This window comes from Enhydra lutris, unplaced genomic scaffold (genome assembly GCF_002288905.1).
Source record: "Enhydra lutris kenyoni isolate GAN:26980312 unplaced genomic scaffold, ASM228890v2 scaffoldscaffold42, whole genome shotgun sequence".
NCBI lineage: Eukaryota > Metazoa > Chordata > Mammalia > Carnivora > Mustelidae > Enhydra > Enhydra lutris.
The window spans coordinates 10,161,320-10,176,520 of NW_019154126.1; the positions used below are offsets into that span (position 1 = coordinate 10,161,320).

Sequence of the window (15,201 nt, forward strand, 5' to 3'; positions counted from 1 at the left end):
CTGGGACCAGAGGTGGTCAGAGAAGACGAGATAGATGGATGGTCGGTCCAGGTGGTTGCTCTTGGAGATGGGAGGGAGAGGAGACGTGTGGGCTCACTGGTTCTTGCACTCCTGACCAGCATTTCCTCTTTACGTGGTTATGTTGTGGCCCAGACCCTGTTGTAGGTGTCGCTGATCATGGTGGGTTCCCCTTTCAGTACTCTACTGGAGCTAGACGCTGGTGTTTTGTTTTGTTTTTTAAAGATTTTTTATTTTATTTATTTGACACAGAGAGAGAGATCACAAGTAGGCAGAGAGGCAGGCAGAGAGAGAGGCAGAAGCAGGCTCCCCACCAAACAGAGAACCCGATTCGGGGCTCCGTCCCAGGACCCTGAGATCATGACCTGAGCCGAAGACAGAGGCTTAAACCCACGGAGCCACCCAGGCGCCCCTGGTGTTGTGTTTTTAAGTTCCACAGGTGGTTCGGATGTGCAAGCCAGGGGCATAAACCACAGCTGTGGAGCGTGTGAAGGAAGACGGAGGTTCATGCAGCCCATGTGGTCCTCATGTAAATAACCAGCATCAGCGTGGCCTATTGGGGGATGTGTTCTTTTGCTGTTCTTTTCTTGGAGCCATACAACTCAGTAGTTGAAGGGATTTCCTCCTCCTCCCCCCAGTCTTCCTCTGCTGCTTTGGGCTTCCTTTCACATTTAGTTCCTAGCAGCTTAAGAATTCAAGCTCCTTGGGCACACTTTTATTATACCTGGCAGAACATATTATTAAGGTGTTGAAGTGTTTTTAAAAATTCAGCACCAATGTGTAGGTGGCCTCTAGCTGCAAATGCTGGATTTAGCATCTCCCTGCTCAGTGCCCCTCCCGTAGCCCAGTTTTCCAGTTCTCCCTGTGCTCGCCCCAGAAGTACAGCTGTGAGCAGCTTGGACTCTGAGTTCAGAAACGGAGGACGATAGATAGGAAAACTGCCATCAGGTGAGTGGTTGCTGGTTGGCCAGCTTGATTTCATTATCATCCTGGACACTTGTCGACATTTTCACCTAATTTTGGTCATTTTCAAGCTGTGTAATAATTCAAACTGTACTTTGTGAGCAAGTAACCTTTTATGCTATGCATTTGAGCATCTCTAGGAAGGTCAAGGGAGTTATTTGCCTCTTCTTACACCTCAGGATGAAATAGTTTAGGTGACTTATTTACTGTTTGACTTGAAAAAGCTAGAGAGAGCAAACTGGAGTTTGGAAAGGGATTTGCATGTTTGCATGTGATTGTGTGCTCAACACTTATATGTGTGCACAGGCTGGGGCAGAAAGGAGTTATGGACTGTGTGATGAATTCCAAAGCACAGAGATGCATAATGCGGAGGTTCAGGGAAGTGGGAGGCGCTGGCAACGGAGAAGGCAAGCTGGAGGAATTAGGATAGAATTAGCTGGACTGAGGCTGGGTGGGTCAAAAGATGAATTGTCTTTTTTTCCCTTAAAAAATTAATAAAGAAATAATGGCCTGGTTCCAAAACGAGAAGAGACAGCTCTACCTTATCTCCCTTTCCCATGGCGGTGGACTGCTCTAGGAGGGACAGAAGATGGAGCAGTAGTGAGGAGGCCAAGTTCCGGCAGCACTCCACCCAGCTGACCCACCTTTTCTTGTTATATGACCTTGAGCTAGTTACCAGGTCACTGTGCATCAGCTCCTGCTCTGTCAGGAGGCATGAGAAGACCTCTCTCATGGAACTGCCATGGAGGTCACATGAGATGAAATACAGTGTTTCACTGGTGCCTGGAACCTTTATTCAATAGCTCATAGGAGGAGGAGTATTTCTATGGATTACCTGAGATTCAACCATCACTGATAATACTGTTTCTGTTACAGATTTCAAATGATTTTTTTAATCCCATTTAAATCAGGAGATTGCAGTAGAGCACAGACCCAACCAAGGGTGGGTGTTTAGTAGGGAGAAATTAATTTAGCCCAGTGAATTATTTTATTTTATTTTATTTTTGCACCATGACCAATTTAGGACAAATAAAAATGTTTATGGGCTCCATCTCTTCTCCATGCAAAATTTATTGAGATATTGAATCACTTTAACAAATGATAATTGAGCATTCAGTATATTCTAAGCCCTGGAGTCAGAGTGATATACAGGAGAAATGGCCCAGGCCCTCAGGTAGCTCCGTATCTAGAAGGGATCATCATCGAATAACATATATCCAGCAATAAATGACGAGTTGCAGACTGTGAGAGTGGGACGCAAGCTCAGGACAGAGACTGAGAGTGGAGGGACCCCGGTTCAATGGGGTGCTCTGAAAGGTGACGTCTGGGTAGAGATGAAAAGGGCGAGGATGAGCCATTGTAGCCAGAGGCTGGGGATGGGTTGGGAGGGAGTGCTCTGGGGTGTGAAGACCAGCCAGGTGAGATACGCAGGATGGCCAGTGTGGCTGGAGTGTGGGGAGCAAGGGCAGGGGAGAGACTGGTGTGTGAGGAGTTGGCCGGGGTCCAGTTAGTTAGGGAGTGAGGCCCGCTGCCAGGGTTTCAGAGAAGCTATTGTGCCAGGGACCTGACCGAATTTACATTTTAAGATAATTGCCTGGGAAGAAAGTCCATTCTCAGTGCAGGTGTCCTGCTTTGATGTTTGTCTTCTTAATAAAGAAAATGCTGGTACTGCCTTTTTTAGCCATGGAACTGTTGGTATGTGAGTATGTCTGTGAAGTGGCAGGGCCAGCCAGGCCAGTGGCTGTGGCCCAGACACAGCCTACAGAGTCCCTTGGAGAAGTACCCACGGTAGGTTGCTAATTAAGCTGGGGGTTCTGTATGGTTTTGTTGTGTCAAGAGCAGAGCTCTCCGAGTCAGGGCTGTGACAGAGGAGAATGTTGTGACCCGGCTGGTATCTGGCATGCTGAGCGCTGACTGGTGTATTTCCTTCTTCAGTCCCAGCGTTGCTGGTTGAGCCAAGAACAATGCAGAAACTCTGAGATCAGCACTTGGAGATCTGTGCTTGGAAAGGAGTAATCAGGGACTCCTTGATTGTAGATCTCTGATATCAAATTACCCACTTTCGAATCAGTCAGTTTTGATGACACACAAGGACTCTCAGGAAGGCCATTTTAAGTCATTGTTATTAATCAAATAGTGTTTTTGTTGTTGTTTGTTTACACTGAGTATTGAGAAACGCATGTAATGGTCTGTTACCTCAGTTTGCTTTCTCTTGCTGCCTAATCACCTCTGACTGTTGAAAGTCCCAAGGTGGCAACGAAGGGCTGCATTTCATACTCAAGCTTTAATAACCATTCCTATGGGTCAGAGATATTAAAATATCTCTAATAGGGGTCAACCCTACTAGTTGTATTATAGCTGCAAATGGGTAAAGAGCCGATTTCTCTTGTTTCCCATTTTTGGGGGGATGGGTGAGTGTGTGTGGCTTTGAAAGACCTGTGTCATGGAGCCTGACTGTGTTACCCAGTGCAGTGTGTGTGTGTGCAAGGGAGTCTCAGGTTTGGTTCAGACTGTCCTGACTAGTGAGAACCTCTGATCTCCTGGTTGGGCCTCGCAGGTGAGGAAACACTCATCCCAAGAGGCATGGTCATTTTCTGAATGCACAGAGCCTGTGAGGTGACAGATTTGGGAATAGGACCTGGCATTTCTTAGGCTTGGGCCTGTGCCCTCTGACAAAGCATGTTTAGTTAATTGTAAAGGAAAGGGTCAGTAACAGATGCAATGAGGAAATAATGTCCAGTAATCCCAAGTCACAGAGTCGAATCTCTCTATCTCTTCAGTGAACCATTTTAAGAGAAAACAAAATTTGTTTCTTACTAGTGAGGTGGAAATAAAATTTATTTTAAAACAAGTATGAAAGGCAAAATAAAAACTAGATTAAAGACAAAGTCTAGGATACTTTGTGTGTTTATTTTATAATCAGGCATTAAATTATAACCAGTAGGAATGACATTAATGATTCTGAGGTGACAGTGTCATTCGGTACTTCATTTGATTAAAATAGTAGATGTATTTGTAAACTACTTTTATTAGATAATATTATTTAATCTGGCAGTTAGTCCCATAGTTAATTTTTTTCCAGTCTAAAAATAAACATTGTATCTCTGGAGATTATAAATAGCTTGTAGTAACAAGCTCTTGTTTTCTGAATATTCATAAGTTCAATTTATGGTATTCATGCTTCTCGGTGCTTTTTTTTCCAAGTCAGACTTACTGGTTGTATTCTCCCTTGGTTTGGCAAGCTAATGATATCTTAATACTTGGAAGGTGGTTTTTATAATAAGTAGTGATAGATGTATAATGGGAAACAGAGGTAAATTGCTAACCACCAATCTGAGCAAGTCTTGTTGTCTGCTGTTGCTACAACAACTAACAGTTGAGTCTGACACTGGTAGCTAACTTGTTCTACCATAGAAGCATATACTCACATTGTTACTCTTGGTTGTAAAAAAAAAAAAAAAAAAAAAGAAGGCCTGATTCAGTAATTGGGTGCTGGTGTATTATTGGCATGTCTTTCAACAACTTGGTTCAGTTAACTTGATTGGTGTATTTTGGTTAGGTCCATTTAACAGCCTGGGAGTGCCTCTGTTTACCCGCTTTTTGTTTGTGAGGAAATGGAGGGGATGGCATTTGCCAACTAATGTGAACAGGAAAGAAAGGGAGAATGTAACCCTATTTTGAAAAATTCTGTCAACACTTATTAGCTACTTGGTACTGGTACTTCCTGTTTCCAAAACTGATGTTAATGCAATCCAGCTTTGCATTGTGAGGTGGTTTATTGCCCTCAGCAGAATTCCTGGCATATTTGAGGCCCTGCCCTCTAATTTCTGCCAGATCCCCGAGCCACAACTGGCCCAGTCCGTCCCACTCTAGCACTGCCCGCCGAGGCTACCTCCTGCCTTCATTCTGTTGCTGGTAGAGATCTTCCTTGCATAACCCCCATGATCATTCCAGCACGCTTCTGCTGCGCTGAGTTCCAGCCTCTGTGGCTCTCTGCCTGTCATGGTCTTGGCTTTGAATTAAGCCTGACAACTTCGCCCTCTCTTACAAACATGAGTTATCTCCCTTCCTTCCTTCAGTAAATATACTCATGATATGGCTTCTATTACTCTCTCCTTCTTCAGTACATATTTCCATAGGTCAGTGAAAGGTATGTGTGTGGGAGGTGTGTCTAAGGGGTGGGGCAGAGAGAGGGTAGAAGAAAAAAAGATAAAGTTTGTGACTCTGAACAGGTGAAGTTGGCTTACCTGAGACTCTGTGCCCTGTTGGGGTGGCAGCTATGTCACTGGATCTGGGAGGTGATGAGTCCCTATCTTACAGGCCAGAGGTGTTAATCCACATAGCAGCCCTTATAGGGAAGGACAAGGAAACCAGGGCTCAGAAGGCAACCCCTGCAAAGGTTTTGGGATTTCTTGGGCAGAGTTTGAATTCTGGCCTTCCTATGACTAATTGTATGAAATTGGTCAAGCCTCCTAGTCTCTCTCTGGCCCTCAGAACCTACCTCAGAGTGTTGTGAAAATTCAGTGAGTTGGTGGGTGTGCACATTTAGGACTGTGCCCTGCCCACAGCTAATATTTATTGAATGATTATTTTAAGTGCTGTTATTGTTGAACTAAGGTCAGATGGCTAATGTGTGGTGGAGCTGGGTTTTAGTTTCTCAGACGATAAAGCTTAAGCCCCGCTACTTTTCCATACTGCCCTTATGTTACCCTCTCTCTGTTGACCAGGAAGAAAAATAGATCAATTTTAATTTCTCCCATACATTTTTCTGCCCAGTTTTCTGTGTGGTGGGGCTAAATGGCCTTTGTCTGGTTCCAGATACCTGGGACTAGAGCCCTTCCTCTTATTCATTGTTGACTTTAGCTCCCTGGGTGGAATTTCTGTTCTGCTTCTTAAAAGATTATGCAAATAGAATGATTATTTTGGTGTTAAGAAACATTATCTGAGTTACACTGTCATTTCTTTAAAAAAAATAAGCAAATGCCATTCAAGTTAGTTTTAAATATTGATGTTTTATATCTATAATTTTGTGGATAGAGAAATTACAGAAACTGCTTTTTAAAAATACTTTAAGAAGAGGAGGGTTGCCTGGTTGGCTCAGTTGGTTAAGCATCTGCCTTTGGCTTAGGTCATGATCTCAGGGTCCTGGGATTGAGCCCCAGGTTTGGTTGTATGCTCAACAGAGCCTGCTTCCCTCTCTCTCTCTCTCTCTACCCCCATTCATGCACTCCCTCTCTCAAATAAATAAAATCTTTAAAAAATAATGAAGTCTATAAAAATATTTTAAGAAGGGAGAAAATACAGTACTTCCTAGGTCACCTCTTTCCCCACATTCTGTCATAAGTATGGAAAAAGACCTAGCAACAGAATTCTCTAGGTAATCTTTAATTTGTATTCCTTTACTCATTCACACACAGCTAGAAGGATTTGAGTTTATTCTTCAGTGACTGGAGTAAGGATAGTTTAAAGATTAGGTGGAAGAGAGGTGATGACTTTAGTATCAGCAATACTAGCCCAAATAACACTTTTTAAAAGGTAATGGATTTTAAGTGTTTTCTATTTGGAAGGGATGATGACAGTTGGCATACAGCAGCTCATCCAATTTACATTTCTGTTGCAAATTTTCAGGGGCTTTCCCATCTTCAGAGTGCTGCTAAGTTATTGTGGCAAGTTTAAATAAATGAATCAGAGCAGGATTTCTCAGGCTGCATCCATTCGTGGCTCATGAAATCAATTCAGTGGGTCACAGCCAGTATTACAAAAAAAATGAAACAAAGCAAATATCACAGTGTACAGTATATAGTAAAGATGGCTTCTTCTGGAAACTTCTGCTTTAGCTAATTTTAGTGCGGGTGTTTATTGGGTCACTGAGTGTAAAGAGGATTACAGACAGAAGTTTGAAAGCCATTGATCCGAGGTATTTTAGAAAGTTTATCAACTTTAGAGCAAGTCTGAGGGTGCATAGAAGGAAAGTGTTTATAATTATCTTTAACATTGATTTTTGCATATTACTGGATATAAGGAAATTTAAGAATGGTAACAGATCTTTTCTAGAACTATTATATTGAATAAAGTGGAAAGAAGGTTTAGAACTTTAATTCTGAAGATTCATGGATGAAATTAGGAAAATAAAGTAGTTAGTGTCCTTCCTAATTACTGTGTCACATGCACCATTGTGTGTCCTATATTTTGTACTATAAACTGAATTTTTAAATCTGAGATAAATTTCACTCTCAAATACTTGGCATCTTGTTCAATTTGACATTTGTAAGATTATAAACTAAAGAGTATTTATTTCTAGATTTTCTTCTTTGAGCCCTGAATTGCCTTGAAAAATTTTTTTTAAAGAATCATCTCATTTTTCATAGCCCTTTGGCCACATTTAACTTTGAATATTTAATCTAAGTAGGTAAAACTGTCCTATCCTTATTAAGCTTTTTCAGATTAGCTTTTTTTTAAAGGCATAAAGGAAGTAGTTAGCTGTCGTGGTACATCTGTAGTTTCTTGTTAGGGAATGATTTTATGATTATTTTTCTGGAAGCAATTAATATTTCCTTTATAACCAGCTATAAGTAAAAGACAACTTTTCATTATGAATGTGTTGACATGTCATTTGTCCTTGCCCTTTTCATTTAATTAAATTACAATAGCTGCTATTTGTGTGGATTTTAAAACAGATATTGTTAAAGTTCTGAACTTTTTGATAGGAGCTGTGAGAGAAGTCAAAGCTGATGGGAAGTTTCTGGATGCTGAGTTCTTGAGTAATGAACCCTCTTGCAACAAGAGAAATGAAAACATCTAAAACTTGAGTAACTGCAGGGAGAGAGAAGCAGAGTTCTCCCATTTTATGTGGAACTAGTGTTGGGCTGAGCGTTTACTGTTACCGACCTGCCCTGTCCTTTTACTTAATCACTTTTGCTGCTATAGGATTTAAGTGGCCTGATGGTGTGGCAAGATTGGGGAAACCTTCATCTGACTGTAGTATTATTGGGTAGTAATAGATTGGATTGAAATGCCAGAATGACTAGCCTGAGGGAGGGTATGTTGGCACTTAGGGCACAAGTCCTCACCCCTGGTGGCTGAGGCCATAGGGTTATAGACAAAGTGGTAGGTAGGTGGTTTGCATTCTTGCATAGGGGGAAGAAGGAGTGATATACTTTGAGAGAGAACTTATCTGAGGATGAAAGCTACAAAGTAAATAGGAGACTATTGGAGTAGTTACAAATTGCTCTTGAGAGCATCCTGTTTGAAATGAGAATGAATGAAATCTCTCAACTTCTATAGGATCTGGATTATGAATTGCCTATCTATTCCTCACTACTGAAATTTAAGTGCTTATCTCTCTAACATCTCTATTCCAGAAATATATGTATTTTTGAAATCTTGAATATTTTCTAAAACAGTGAGTATTCTTCCTATCCCAGTAAGAATGAAGGCATTTACACTGTTTAGACGTTGTAGCACCTGAGGTCTGCTCCTTTAAATGTGGGCTACTTGTTTTTAAGCTTTCATTTTTCTGTGTTGCTGGTTTGCCAAATGGGTTGCTGTTGTTTTTTCCCATTCTCATTTTGAAAGTTTCCCTCGGCCTGTTATTGTACATAGAGATAGACAAAGCTTTACTGTAGCCCTGTGGGAGGCTGAGTGTGCCTGTGAGATGGGTGACTGAAGTAATGTCTTGTGGGAAGTAAGATGCTTCCTGAAGCTGGGGACACCATGTTTTGTTTGCCTGTGACTCCGCACACCACAGCTGTGGAAATAGCAAGGTCTGGTGTCTTAGAATGACAGGTATCTGGAGGGATCTGCTTTAATGTGCAGAGTCCAAGCAGAGAAAGGTACCAGTCAGAGTAGTTGGCTCCCTTGTTCCAGGGTCCACACCCACTACAGACATGTTTACATTTGAACTGCCAAACTGGTCCCCTCACCCCCCACCCACCGTTTGAAAAGCGAGGTTATGTGTAGATGGAAAAACTAAGTATAAAAGCGTTTCCGTTAAAAAGTCTCCTATCTTTGGTTGTTGCGGCTCTTACTGCCTATGCTGTGAGGGCTACACACTTCCAAGAAATGATTGTTGCTGGGGTTTCCCTTTCAGCTTTGGAGCCAAGGTCCGAAAGTAGCTAAATGACCTCACCCAGAGGGGTCCAGTGAGCCTCTTGTCAGGAGTTTGGAGTGCCTTTGAAGACAGTTGCATTGAAGATATGTCTTAACTCGGGCTGCCATAATGAAATACTAAAAACATAACGGAATAGTTGGTGCATTTTTGAGACAGAGCACAGTGAGCACGGGGAGGGACAGAAAGAGAGGAGGGGGAGGTGGGAGAGAGCCCCAAGCAAGCTCCGCATGGGGCTCAATCCCACAACCCTGAGATCAAGACTTAAACCAAAATCAAGAATCTGATGCCCAACCAACTGAGCCACCCAGGAGCCCCCATAGTCGGGGGGTGGGGGCATTGTGTGGCTATTAAACAGTAGACATTTTTCTCTTATAGCTGGCAGTCCAACATCAGGATGTTGGCTGATTTGGTTCCTGGTGAGGACTGTCTTCCTGCCTTGCTGCCTTCTTACTGCCCTCACATGGTGGGGAAAGGAGATCTCTGTTATCTCTTGGTCTTTCAAGGACACTAATCTCATCATGGGGTCTCACCCTTTTGATGTCATGTAATCACCTCACAAAGGTGCCATTACACTGGGAGATAGGACTTTACCATTATGAATGGTGGGGGGGAGAGTCAGCCCATAACAGTCTGTGTGTGACAAAGTTGACAGAATTGAGTGTCTCCTCGATAGGCCCTACTCTCAGCTCCTCGTTGCTCGAGTGCCTGTTCCCATTTTCCCAGCTTCCTTTGTGTCTCTGGCGATCACATGACACGGTTCTGGCCAATCAGATGCAAGCAGCCTCCCCCCCCATCACCCGGGGCTTCTGGGAGTGACTTCTCCCAGACAGAGGGAGAGACTGCTCAGTCAGGGGCGACCTGTCCAGCTGACTTGCCTCTGGGAGCTGCTGTATGGGGCTGCTGAGGCAGGGCACAACAGCAAGAGCCAAGGCCCCTGGTAACACCGCGGAGCTCTGAAGCAGCCCGGGAACATCTGACCCCAGGTTCTTGTGTGAGTTAAAAACGAGCGCCTGCGGTTTCAGCTGCGTCTAGTCAGGTGCCATCATATGTGTCCCAGAGCGTCCTCACTGATGTGTGGAGTCGACACGGAGAACCCGGAGTTAGAGGGAGGCGGTCTTGAGAGGAACCCAGCTCTGAGACTTGCCTGTGCTTCTCACCCTCAAGACGTGATGCCACATTGTATTTACTCTGTGTACTTGTGTCCCCCGCCAGCTGTGAGCTCGGGCATCCAGGACTTCCCCACTCCTCTCTGGATCTTTTGGGCCTAAGCTGAGGGAGAGACATGGCCACTGTTGAAGTCCACTGGCGAAAACGCCTGGCTGTGGTCTTGCTGGCTGCAGTGGGCTTAATATTCCTGTCTTGGTTTTGGTCTCTTCCAAAACAAGACCCGCTTAATGCTGTTGTTCCCTGAAAGCCCATGAGGTAACCTGAAAAGTGAGTGCAGAAAACAGACTTTAATTAAAAAAGTACCTGGGCTGTGTAAATAGCTGCTCTCTGGGGTTTAGTTAGAGCCAGACAGTCCTCTGAAGAACCTGACGGAGACATAGCGCCATTTTTATCATGGAAGCAAAAATCAAATAAAAGTCAACTTATATTCTTATAATTATGAAGCATTTTAGCCATTTAGAAAATACACATAATTGTAACCATTGTTTTTGGCATGAAGTTCTCCTTCCTTTTTTTTTTTTTTTTCTGAGAGTGAAAAATGAAATTTTCCGGACAAACTGTATCCGTGAAAGGGTAAGTTGAGTGAGTGGAAGCCAGAGCACGTTCTTTCATAGAAACAAATCTGTTTTACACACAATATGGCTGAAATTGAGCAGATTTGCAAGGAAAATGATAAGATTACTGGCTGTCATTTTATCAGTAAGGAAGCAGACCAAGGAAAGTGATGTTAGTGTGTGGGCTTTTTATTTGAGGTTCTTGCTACTCTACAAGATGTTACTGGTAACTTACTAAGACAAAAGTGTGTTGAATCCCATCAGCCAGCAACAACCAGGAGCAGGTGGAGTCATACCCAAGTGTGGTTCATTTGGTTTGCTGTCATAGGTGAACATAGCTCAGAAGAACGTTGAGATTCTGTTGGAAAGCAGAGTCGGGATAGGTCGGGTGTTCCAAAGGTGGGATTGGAGGAGTGGGGACCTGGGTTGGATGTGGTCAGGAAGCAGGCATAGTTCAGTGATGGGGTATACTAACAATATTTATCTAGGAGGCAAGAGATGAATGTGGGGTTAGATCTGTCACTTAGTAAAAAGTTAGCAGTCACACCTTTTAGTGAGATCAGAGAGATGTCATTTTCTTGGTGGCATTGTGGGCTCGTCTGTGTCCATTCTGAGCATTCTTTATGTTCTGGTGGCAGTATTGGGGACGGCTAGGAAAGTTAGTTCTCTAGTTGCCAGTAGGACTGATTTTCACTTTTCCAGTAGTTTTTTTTAAAATTTAAATTTTTAAATTTTTAAATTTAAAAAAAACTTTAAATTAAAATTTTTAAATTAAAAAAAAACTTTTAAATTAAAATTTAAAAATTTAAATTTTTAAATTTTATCCTGCATCCTGATGCTTGAGGAGGGGTAGGGTTTAACAGAGATGAGATGATAAATGGGGAGTCTACAAGGGGATGTCTGAAGTTACTGTGTCTGTGCATTCCCTGGTTTTGGTGGGCTTTTTTGTTTGTTTTTTAATATTGTTGTTGTTCAGTGTTGATATATCAGGTTTAAAAAAAGGGCAGAGGTGCCTGGCTGGCTCAGTCAGAAGAGCGTGCAACTCTTGATCTCAGGGTTGTGAGTATGAACCCCATGTTGGGTGTAGATATTACTTAAATAACTAAAACGTTTTTCCCCCTTTTTTTAAAAAAAGGTCAAATCAATAGTTTTATGCTACCTTGAGAGGCTTTTCGGTGCTGTTATTAAAGTATACTGAAAATTTAAACGTATTAGCATCTTTAAAGATGCTATCCAGTTATTGGTCAAGTGGTAACATTAATGGTGGTGCTAGAGATTTTGCCAAATGCATAGGAAATGTAGAAAATCAACTGAGAAGATTCAGTATAGTCCTCAGAAGTGAGTCAGTGTGGAACACCACAGTGGGGACCAGTCAGGTATTGGTTCTAGTCCAGGCATCGTCCCTTTCTCTGTGAACTTAGCTAAGCTGTTTCATTTTCCTGGGCTTTAGTTTTCCCATCTGAAATAACGAGGAGGTTGAACAAATGGCCTCTGTGTGCCTTTAAAGTTTCTGTCCCTAAGTCCTTTTAAGAATAGTTTTATTTTTTGAAAATACTTGGTTGGCTAGTAAGTCATAAATTTTATGAAATTACTCTTCAGCTCTTGAAGACAGGAATTTTTGAGGATTTTGACAGCTACTCCAGCTGGATGTTTTTTGTAGTGTAGTTTCCTTCCTCTGAGGATTGATGAGGCCTAACTCAGCCATCTTTGCAGTGCATCCCCTTTGTAGCTTCCTTATATGAATGAGGTGTTTCTTCTTAGAAAATAACATACAATAAAAATGCTGAAGGAGGGGCGCCTGGGTGGCTCAGTGGGTTAAAGCCTCTGCCTTTGGCTCAGGTCGTGATCTCAGGGTCCTAGGATCGAGCCCCGTATAGGGCTCTCTGCTCAGCGGGGAGCCTGCTTCCCTCTCTCTCTCTGCCTGCCTCTTTGCCTACTTGTGATCTCTCTGTCTGTCAAATAAATAAATAAAATCTTTTAAAAAAAATGCTGAAGGAGGACTCTCTACTTGGGAACTTGCAGTTTGGGAATAAAAGCTGGTAGCATTCTTTTTTGAACTTGAATTTTGTGAATATGAAATGGTGTAATATAAAAATGTGTTACATGCAGATTTTGAAGTAATGTAGAAACTGGAAGAGTAAAAGAAATTGATCAAGAGTTGCATAATTTCAAAAATGATAAGCCATTGTAAATGTACAGTGGTTTGTAAAGTGTGTGTCTGGGCCTGCCACGTGACAGCTGCATTTTAGCTGCCAGAAGACAGACCTTTTGTGTTTAGTTGTCGTGGTCATGGTGTCTGTCCCTGGTGGGCATTGAAGTTTCTGCCAATGTGGACTGGTGTTTAATGTGCACTTAAATCGAAAGGTCTTTCTATAGCCTTCAAAGATGTCAGGCAGGTGCTCACCAAGAAGTTTGTCAATGGTAGTGCCAGTGATAGTTCCCAAACACCCCGTCCCAGTTGGTAGCTTTGTAACAGAAGTGCTGAAACCAAATGAAGAAGACAAACCAGTAGGTGGGATGCATCATGCTGTTCATTTAGGGGAAAGAGCACGGAACATACTTCTAAACATGAGTTCATCTGGAGAGGCTCTAGAGCAAAGTGGTTAAGAGTGTGGACTTGAGCTTCCTGGGTGATGCTGCCCACTTCTTAGCCTTTTAACCCTAGGTGAATTACCTACCTTCTCTGGGCCTCAGTGTCTCTGGCCCTCCAATGGGGTGAATTTCAGTATCTTACCTCAGAGGCTGTGTGGCATATAGTGAGCATGAAAACAGGCTGCTGGGCCTGACCCTCAGCCGTTCTGATTCAGGAGCTCTCAGGCTGGGCATTTGCATTTAGCAAGTTCCATGGTGGTACTGATGGAGCTGGGCCTTGCACAGCATTTTGATGGAGCTGGGCCTTGCACAGCATTTTGAATAGCTTTTGTACATGCAGGTACCCGTACTAGAACATAGGGGGCATACTGTTTTGATAGGATACTGGTATTTTTCTCATATTTGGTGCATGGTGAGTATTTCCCTTTATATTGTTTAAAAAATACTGTTTAAGCCACATTGTAACCCAGTATTAGATATTTAAGTGGTTTCCTTTTTTTTTTTCACCATCATAGGTTGTAGATAAATGTTCTTATACAATATATTCTTGTCTGCATCTCTGATTATCATCTTGGAGTAAATTCCTAGAACTGAATTTATTATGTTTTGCCACAGACTGCTAGCAAATTCTTCAGAAAGAATGCAGCAAAAATTTATCTTCTGACAAGTGGCCCATGAAAGATACTGATTTTCTAAATAAAAGGGAATGAGGAGAAAAAACTGTCATTAACGTCATAAAACTCTTAGGTATTTGAGATTTGGTGGGAATAAGCAAGAAGAATATCTATGGATTTATAAAGAAGACAAAGATGTATAAAGAGAAACTAGGTGGGGAGTAAGAGGGTGAACTGTGCCATGATTCTAAGGTAGTTTTTAGGTTTATAGGATTCAGATGAATTTATTCAATTATTGTGTGATATATACTTGCTATAGGAGACTTTATGCAAGGAGGAATAAATAGTTTTTTATTTACCCTATATGGTACATGTGTGTTTCTTCACTATGATATCTAGGAGCCCCTCCCTGGATTTGGAGTTTTGGTTTAATAAAGTCTGGTCCATGCTCTATTCCTAGGTACATGTCTCTAGCTGTGGGCCAAGCAGTTGAGATTCTTTTAGGGGGACTTGGAGTGAAGGTGGCTGCATCTGGAGGTATACAGTATCACTACCAGAAAACCTACTCACTATAGATTTCATTTGGAGAAGCCCATGGTTCTTGAGAACAGGGGTGAGTTGGAATGGAGGCCAAGGTGGAGGGTATGTGGGGAATATCAGAGGAACACCTTCCCCAGTCCATCTGGCTCTAATGATGGAGCCAAGCTCTGCAGCCCTTGGCTCTAAGCCCCTATGGTTGGGAGCAACAGATAAGCTGGACTCTTCTGTATTATCAGAATGTTAGAACTCGTAAGGGATCTCAAGGGTCATCTGGTCCAGCCTTCTCTTTTTACAGATAAGGAAGTTAAATAATTTATTATTTTCAATTAAACTTCACCTCATAAGTTTTTAAAATCAGATAGTCAACCCTGGAACAGAATTGGCTGGTTATTCTTTCCTTGTTCTGGAAGATGTAAGCTTTTGAGAACTGAAGCCACCAAATGATAGACAATAAAGCCAATGACAGGGGTGACTTTGGTCCTGTGGCTCAGTCATGGGACACTGAACTGATTGAAAGTCAAACCTTCACTACCCCTAAGTCACAGGAGCATCACTTGTGCCTCTCTTCAGATCTGTACACTCTTGTATGGTCCCAAGGGCTTCAAAGTAACCATGGCTATAGGGTAGCTCTCTTCTAGTACCA

At 42.4% G+C, this 15,201-nt stretch overlaps 1 protein-coding gene across 5 annotated transcripts in view; it reads left to right on the forward strand.

The window, feature by feature from the left end:
* LOC111155534 (family with sequence similarity 107 member B) overlaps nt 1-15,201 on the forward strand; it is a 222,360-nt gene that overhangs the window by 183,346 nt on the left and 23,813 nt on the right. The window contains exon 1 of one of the 5 annotated variants that reach the window (XM_022515711.1): nt 763-966. The exons of the other annotated variants lie outside the window; for them this stretch is intronic. The gene's annotated coding sequence lies outside the window, so the exon portion shown is untranslated. Of the gene's footprint in view, nt 1-762; nt 967-15,201 lie in introns of those variants that run through there. 5 annotated transcript variants of the gene reach the window in all.